At 38.8% G+C, this 8768-nt stretch overlaps 1 non-coding gene across 1 annotated transcript; it reads left to right on the forward strand.

The window, feature by feature from the left end:
• Positions 1 to 4641: 4641 nt before the first annotated feature.
• Positions 4642 to 4749, forward strand: LOC112752271 (small nucleolar RNA R71). The gene has a single exon (XR_003176717.1). It is a non-coding gene; the product is annotated as a small nucleolar RNA R71 (small nucleolar RNA).
• The last annotated feature ends 4019 nt before the right edge of the window (positions 4750 to 8768 follow it).

The following is an 8768-nucleotide window of genomic DNA, read 5'->3' on the forward strand; positions in this document are numbered from 1 at the left end:
GGATACATAAATGCCACAGACACATAACTGGGTGAATCTTTTCAGATTGTGACTCAGCTTTGCTAAAGTCCCCAATTAGAGGTGTCCAGGGTTCTTAAGCACACTCTTTTTTTGCTTTGGACCTTGACTTTAACCGCTCAGTCTCAAGTTTTCACTTGACACCTACACGCCACAAGCACATGGTTAGGGACAGCTTGGTTTAGCCGTTTAAACCAGGATTTTATTCCTTTAGGCCCTCCTATCCACTGATGCTCAAAGCCTTGGGATCCTTTTTATTACCCTTGCCTTTTGGTTTTAAGGGTTATTGGATTTTTGCTCTTGCCTCTTGGTTTTAAGAGCTTTGGCTTTTTCTGCTTGCTTTTTCTTTCTATTTTTTTTCGTCTATTTATTTTTTTCTTCTTTTTTTTTCTGCAAGCTTTGTTCTTTGCTGCTTTTTCTTGCTTCAAGAATCATTTTTATGATTTTTCAGATTATCAAATAACATGTCTCCTAGTCATCATTCTTTCAAGAGCCAACATATTTAACATTCTTAAACAACAACTTCAAAAGACATATGCACTGTTCAAGCATTCATTCAGAAAACTAGAAGCATTGTCACCACATCAATCTAATTAAACTAAGTTCAAGGATAAATTCGAAACTCATGTACTTCTTGTTCTTTTGAATTAAAACATTTTTCATTTAAGAGAGGTGATGGATTCATAGGACATTCATAACTTTAAGACATAGTTGCTAACTACTAATGATCATGTAATGAAGACACAAACATAGATAAGCACTTAACATAGAAAACAAAAAACAGAGAAGGTAAGAACAAGGAATGAATCCACCTTAGTGATGGTGGCGTTTCCTTCTTGAGGAACCAATGATGTCCTTGAGCTCTTCTATGTCTCTTCCTTGTCTTTGTTGCTCCTCCCTCATTGCTTTTTGATCTTCTCTAATTTCATGAAGGATGATGGAGTGCTCTTGATGTTCCACCCTTATTTGTCCCATGTTGGAACTTAAGTCTTCTAGGGAGGTGTTGATTTGCTCCCAATAGTTTTGTGGAGGAAAATGCATTTGAGGCATTTCCGGGATCTCATGGTGATGAGCTTCTTGCGTTTCTTGAGATCCATGAATGGGCTCTCTTGCTTGCTCCATCCTTTTCTTAGTGATGGGCTTCTCTTCCTCAATGGGAATGTCACCTTCTATTAAAGCTCCAGCTGAGTAACATAGATGGCAAATAAGATGAGGAAAAGCTAGCCTTGCCCCAGGAGAGGGCTTTTCGGCTATTTTGTAGAATTCATTGGAGATGACTTCATGAACTTCTACTTCCTCTCCAATCATGATGCTATGAATCATGATGGCCCGATCCACAGTAACTTCAGATCGGTTGCTAGTGGGGATGATGGAGCGTTGGATGAACTCCAACCATCCTCTAGCCACAGGCTTGAGGTCCAATCTTCTAAGTTGAACCGGTTTGCCTTTGGAGTCAATCTTCCATTGAGCTCTTTCCACACATATGTCCATGAGGACTTGGTCCAACCTATGATTAAAGTTGACCCTTCTAGTGTAGGGGCGTTCATCTCCTTGCATCATAGGCAAGTTAAACGCCAACCTCACATTTTCCGGACTAAAATCTAAGTATTTCTCCCGAACCATTGTAACATAATTCTTTGGATTCGGGTTCTTACTTTGATCATGGTTCTTAGTGATCCATGCATTGGCATAGAACTCTTGAACCATTAGGATGCCGACTTGTTGGATGGGGTTTGTTAGAACTTCCCAACCTCTTCTTTGGATTTCATGTCGGATCTCCGGATACTCATTTCTCTTGAGCTTGAAAGGGACCTCGGGGATCACCTTCTTCTTGGCCACAACATCATAGAAGTGGTCTTGATGGGCTTTGGAGATGAACCTTTCCATCTCCCATGACTCGGAGGTGGAAGCTTTTGTCTTCCCTTTCCCTTTTCTAGAGAATTCTCTGGTCTTAGGTGCCATCAATGGTAATGGAAAAACAAAAAGATTATGCTTTTACCACACCAAACTTAGAATATTGCTCGCCCTCGAGCAAGAGAAGAAAGAATAATAGAAGAAGAAGAAGAAGAAAATATGGAGAAGAGGGGTGAGGTATGTTTCGGCCAAGAAGAGAAGAGAGGGTTGTGTTGTGTGAAAATGAGGGAGAATGGAGGGCTATATATAGGGAAGGGAGGGGGTAAGGGTTCGGCCATAAGGGTGGGTTTTGGGTGGGAAATTGATTTTGAATTTTGAAGGTAGGTGGGGTTTATGAGGTAGGTTTATGGGGAAGAGTGGATGGATGTGAGTGGTGAAGTGGTGATGGGGAAGAGAGATTGAGGTGATTGGTGAAGATTTTTGGGGAAGAGTGTTTATGGGATTGTGTGAAAGAGGGGTGAGAAGAAGTGAGTGGAGGTAGGTGGGGATCCTGTGGGGTCCATAGATCCTGAGGTGTTCAAGGATTTACAACCTTGCACCAAATTAGGCATGCAAAATGCCCTTGCACACAACTCTGAGCGTTCAGCGCCAGATTGGTGCTTGTTCTGGGCGTTGAACGCCCATTTGTTGCCCATTTCTGGCGTTGAACGCCAGAACCATGCTTGTTCTGGGCGTTCAGCGCCAGCTCTTCTCCAGGGTGCATTTCTGGCGTTCAAACGGCCAGATGCTGCCCATTTCTGGCGTTCAGCGCCAGAACCATGCTCTGTTCTGGCGTTGAACGCCCAAAACATGCTTCTTACTGGCGTTTAAACGCCAGTAAGGTCTTCCTCCAGGGTGTGATTTTCCTTCTGCTGTTTTTGATTCCGTTTTTAATTTTTCTATTTTTTTCGTGACTCCACATGATCATGAACCTATAAAGACATATAACTAATAAAAATATAATTAGATAAAAATTGGGTTGCCTCCCAACAAGCGCTTCTTTAGTGTCAATAGCTTGATAGTGGGCTCTCATGGAGCCTCACAGCTTTGCAGAGCTTTGTGGAGACCTCCCAACACCAAACTTAGAGTTTGGATATGGGGGTTTGACACCAAACTTAGAGTTTGGTTGTGGCCTCTCGACACCAAACTTAGAGTTTGACTGTGGGGGCTTTGGTTGACTCTGCTTTGAGAGAAGCTTTTTATGCTTCCTCTCTATGGATGCAGAGAGAGATCCTTGAGTTGTAAACACAAGGTTGTCCTCATTTATTTGAAGGATCAATTCTCCTCTGTCCACATCAATCACAGCTCTTGCTGTGGCTAGGAAAGGTCTTCCCAGGATGATGGATTCATCCTCTTCCTTTCCAGTATCTAGGACTATGAAGTCATCAGGGATGTAAAGGCCTTCCACCTTTACTAACACGTCCTCTACTTGTCCATAAGCCTGTTTTCTTGAATTGTCTGCCATCTCTAATGAGATTTTAGCACTTGCACCCCATAAATTCCTAGTTTCTCTATTACAGAGAGGGGCATGAGGTTTATCCCTGAACCCAGATCACACAGAGCCTTTTCAAAGATCATGGTGCCTATGGTACAAGGTAGTAAGAACTTTCCAGGATCCTGTTTCTTCTGAGGTAATCTCAGTTGATCCAGATCACTTAGTTCATTGGTGAACAAGGGAGGTTCATCTTCCCAAGTCTCAATAACAAATAAATTGGCATTCAGCTTCATGATTGCACCAAAGAACTTGGCAACTTGCTCTTCAGTGACATCTTCATTCTCTTCAGAAGAAGAATACTCATCAGAGCTCATGAAGGGCGTAAGGAGGTTCAATGGAATCTCTATGGTCTCTAAGTGAGCCTCAGATTCCTTTGGTTCCTCAGAGGGAACCTCCTCATTGATCACTGGACGTCCCAGGAGGTCTTCCTTCTTGGGATTCACGTCCTCCCCTTCCTCTCTAGGTTCGGCCGTGTTGACTATGTCAATGGCCTTGCACTCTCCTTTTGGATTTTCTTCTGTATTGCTTGGGAGAGTACTAGGAGGGATTTCAGTGATCCTTTTTCTCAGCTGGCCCACTTGTGCCTCCAAATTTCTAATTGAGGACCTTGTTTCATTCATGAAACTTACAGTGGCCTTAGACAGATCAGAGACTAAGTTTGCTAAATTAGAAGTATTTTGTTCAGAGTTCTCTGTCTGTTGCTGAGTTGATGATGGAAAAGGCTGGCTATTGCTAAACCTGTTTCTTCCACCATTATTAAAGCCTTGTTGAGGCTTTTGCTGATCCTTCCATGAGAAATTTGGATGATTTCTCCATGATGAGTTATAGGTGTTTCCATAAGGTTCACCTAAGTAATTTACCTCTGCTATTGCAGGGTTCTCAGGATCATAGGCCTCTTCTTCAGAAGATGCCTCTTGAGTACTGTTGGATGCAGCTTGCATTCCATTCAGACTCTGAGAAATCATATTGACTTGCTGAGTCAATATTTTATTCTGAGCCAATATGGCATTCAGAGTATCAATTTCAAGAACTCCCTTCCTCTGAGGCGTCCCATTACTTACAGGATTCCTCTCGGAAGTGTACATGAACTGGTTATTAGCAACCATGTCAATAAGTTCTTGAGCTTCTGCAGGCGTTTTCTTTAGGTGAATGGATTTACCTGCAGAAGTATCCAATGACATCTTAGCTAAGTCAGACAGACCATCATAGAATATGTCCAGGATGGTCCATTCTGAAAGCATGTCAGAAGGACACTTTTTGGTCAGTCTTTTGTATCTCTCCCAAGCTTCATAGAGGGATTCACCTTCCTTCTGTCTGAAGGTTTGAACATCCAATCTAAGCTTACTCAGCTTTTGAGGAGGAAAGAACTTGGCTAAGAAAGCCTTGACCAGCTTATCCCAAGAGTTCAGGCTGTCTTTAGGTTGAGAATCCAACCATATTCTAGCTCTGTCTCTTACAGCAAAAGGGAAAAGCATGAGCCTGTAGACTTCAGGATCTACTCTATTAGTCTTAACAGTATCACATATCTGCAAGAATTCAATTAAGAACTGAAAAGGATCTTCAGATGGAAGTCCATGAAACTTGCAGTTTTGCTGCATCAGAGAAACTAGCTGAGGTTTCAGCTCAAAATTGTTTGCTCCAATGGTGGGGATGGAGATGCTTATTCCATGTAAATTGGAATTAGGTGCAGTAAAGTCACCAAGCATCCTCCTTGCATTATTATTATTTTCGGCTGCCATCTCCTCTTCCTGTTCGAAAATTTCTGAAAGGTGCTTGTTGGATTGTTGTAGTTTAGCTTCTCTTAATTTTCTCTTCAGAGTCCTTTCAGGTTCTGGATCTGCTTCCACAAGAATGTTCTTGTCCTTGCTCCTGCTCATATGACAAAGAAGAGGGCACAAAAAAAGAATAATAATAATAATAGGGATCCTTTATACCACAGTATAGAGGTCCCTGTGTCAGTTGAAGAAAAGAATGGATAATCCAAACACAAAGGTGATGATAGGGGCAGAGATGTGAGATGAATAGAAGTGTTAGTAGATGAATAAATAAATAGAAGGAGATGGGAGAGAGAAGGAGAATTTTCAAAAATAATTTTTGAAAAAGAGTTAGTGATTTTCGAAAATAGTTTTTGAAAAAGGTTAGTAATTTTTGAATATTTAAAATCAAAAATTAAAATAATTAGTTAATTAAAAAAAAAGAATTTTTTTTTTAAAAAGAGGGAGATATTTTCGAAAATTAGAGAGAGAGAGTTAGTTAGGTAGTTTTGAAAAAGATAAGAAACAAACAAAAAGTGAGTTAATTAGTTGAAACAAATTTTGAAAAGATAAGAAGATAAAAAGTTAGAAAAGATATTTTGAAATCAAATTTTTGAAAAAGATAAGATAAGAAGATATTTTTGAAAAGATATGATTGAAATTAGTTTTGAAAAAGATTTGATTTTTAAAATCACAATTAATGACTTGATTCACAAGAAATCACAAGATATGATTCTAGAACTTAAAGTTTGAATCTTTCTTAACAAGCAAGTAACAAACTTGAAATTTTTGAATCAAAACATTAATTGATGATGTTATTTTCGAAAATTATGTGATAAAGATAAGAAAAAGATTTTTGAAAAATATTTTTGAAATTTTCAAAAATAACTAAGAAAAATGAAAAGCTTTGATTTTTGAAAAAGATTTTGAAAAAGATAAGATTTTCAAATTGAAAATTTGATTTGACTCATAAGAAACAACTTGATTTTAAAAATTTTTGAAAAAGTCAAATCTAATTTTCGAAATTTTGAGAGAGAAAAAGGAGAAGATATTTTTTTATTTTTTTGAATTTTTAATGATGAGAGAGAAAAATTAAAACATCATTTTCATGTTTTTCTCTTTTCTTTTTGGATCAAAACAAGGAATGCATGCAAGAATGTTATGAATGTTAAGATGAACACCAAGAATACTTTGAAGATCATGATGAACATCAAGAACATGTTTTTGAAAAATTGTTAATGCAAAGAAAACATACAAGACACCAAACTTAGAATTTTTTAATGCTTAAACACTAAGAATTCAAGAATGCATATGAAAAACAAGAAAAGACACAACACATGCAAATGCAAGGATCAAACAAGAAGACTGATGCGCATAAACTAGTTATGCTACGATTTAGGAAATTGCACGATCGGCAAAATTCCTTCCGGCAAGTGCACCGGTTATCGTCAAGTAAAAACTCACAATAGAGTGAGGTCGAATCCCACAAGGATTGGTTGAATGAGCAATTCGGATTAGAAGTGTGTGCTAGTTGAGCGGAATCAAGATTTAGATGAGAATTGCGGAATGTAAAATTGGCGGGAAAAGTAAATGACAAGAAATTGAAATGGCTGAATCTTAAATTGCATGAATTAAAGAGCAGAAGCTAAATTGCTGAAATTAAAAGGGAATGGGGGTGATTGCATGAATTAATTTGCAGAATGTAAAGAGAAAGTGGAAATCAGAAATGGGGAATTCATTGGGTGTTAGGAGATATTGAGATCTCCGAATCAAAACATGTATATCTCTTCCTCAACCAATGCGTTCATTGAATTTTGCTTGGCAATCTTATATGATTGGATCCCAATCCCTTGGCTCACCAATTCTCTCTAAAAACAAACAAATTCCCAATCCCTTGGTTTAAATGTTCATAAGAAGAGATGATGCTCGATCACTGATTATACCACACAGTTTCATGAACCACAATTTGGTAGGATTACATGTCACAATATCCATCCAAACCCCAATCCAATTCACTGTGAGAAAGCTTCTCTAGCATGAATCCTCCATTCCTTTCCCAAGGTTCCGAAGGATTCCAATTATGGGTAGTTTCTTTCCCAAGACAACTACCCAATGGAATTAGATCGAGAAGCTTTCTAACAAAATTCAAGAGAAAAGATTGAAGAAGAAGATAAACTATTATTGATTCATTGAATTACAATAGAGCTCCCTAACCCAATGAAAGGGGTTTAGTGAGTCATAGCTCTGAATTCAACTACAAAGATATGAAAACTAGCTAAAATTGAAAAGGTAAAAATTTCTATCTAACTTAAATTCTATCATATTTATACACTTTCTATATTGAGCTTCTGTTGTGCTTCTTGGGCTTTGAGGCCTCTCCCTGCTTTCCTTTTGTCTTGGGTTTATGATCCATAATCTTGATGAGGCTGTTGATCCAAATTCTGTAACATTCATTGAGCCAACTTAGTGATAATCAAATAATGGCACATGACTCAATAAATTGAAATTTCAGACTCATCAATCCTTCAGGCCCAATCCCATAAACCATGATATTCAATTGGGTTTCATACCAGAATAAGTTTAAGTTAATGTTTGTGCTCAAATACTAACTTAAACCACAATATTTTTGGTCCAGAAACCTTTTCCAAGAGTGGCGTTTAAGTTGCAGTTTAAGCTTAAACTGCAGCTTAAACGCCAGACACTTCCAGTGAGGCCTTTTGTAGAAGCACGTTTAAGCTTCAGTTTAAGGTTAAACTGAAGCTTAAACGTGGAAATGGAAGAAGGTAGCCCTGGAGAGTCATGTAGTCGAACACGTTTAAGCTTCAGTTTAAGGTTAAACTGAAGCTTAAACGTGGATATAGGAAGGGCAGCCCTGGAGGTCGAACACGTTTAACCTCCAGTTTAAGGTTAAACTGGAGGTTAAACGTGGAAATGGAAGGAGGCATCCTGGAGGTCGAACACGTCTAACCTCCAGTTTAAGGTTAAACTGGAGGTTAAACGTGGAAGCTTAGAAGGGTAGCCCTGGAGGTGTCGAACACGTTTAAGCTCCAGTTTGAGGTCAAACTGGAGCTTAAACGTGGAAATGGAGAAAGCAACCCTGGAGGAAAGTTTTTGGTCGAACACGTTTAAGCTCCAGTTTGAGGTCAAACTGGAGCTTAAACGTGGAAATGGCTCCCTGGTGCACTTCCCATTTTTGGCGTTTAACCTCCAGTTTAAGGTTAAACTGGAGGTTAAACGTGGAACTCCTTCCTGAGTGGCATTATCATTCTGGCGTTTAACCTCCAGTTTGAGGTCAAACTGGAGGTTAAACGTGGAATGCTTCTTTGGTGAGACTTTTCATTCTGGCGTTTAACCTCCAGTTTAAGGTTAAACTGGAGGTTAAACTTCAATTCCAGCATTTCTTAGCCTTCATGATTCTGGCGTTTAAGCTCCAGTTTAGGCTTAAACTGGAACTTAAACTCCACATGTGATATTCAAGCTTCCTTTATTGATTTTGTTGCTTCCTTGCTTAGCCTCTTCTTCCCTGAAATCTTCCAAACAATTGCATCAAAGTCTTGCAAAAATTCATGAGAAATCTTCCATTCATAGCATTCAAGTAATATAACTAA

The sequence above is a fragment of the Arachis hypogaea genome, chromosome 15 (genome assembly GCF_003086295.3).
Source record: "Arachis hypogaea cultivar Tifrunner chromosome 15, arahy.Tifrunner.gnm2.J5K5, whole genome shotgun sequence".
In the NCBI taxonomy this organism is placed as follows: domain Eukaryota; kingdom Viridiplantae; phylum Streptophyta; class Magnoliopsida; order Fabales; family Fabaceae; genus Arachis; species Arachis hypogaea.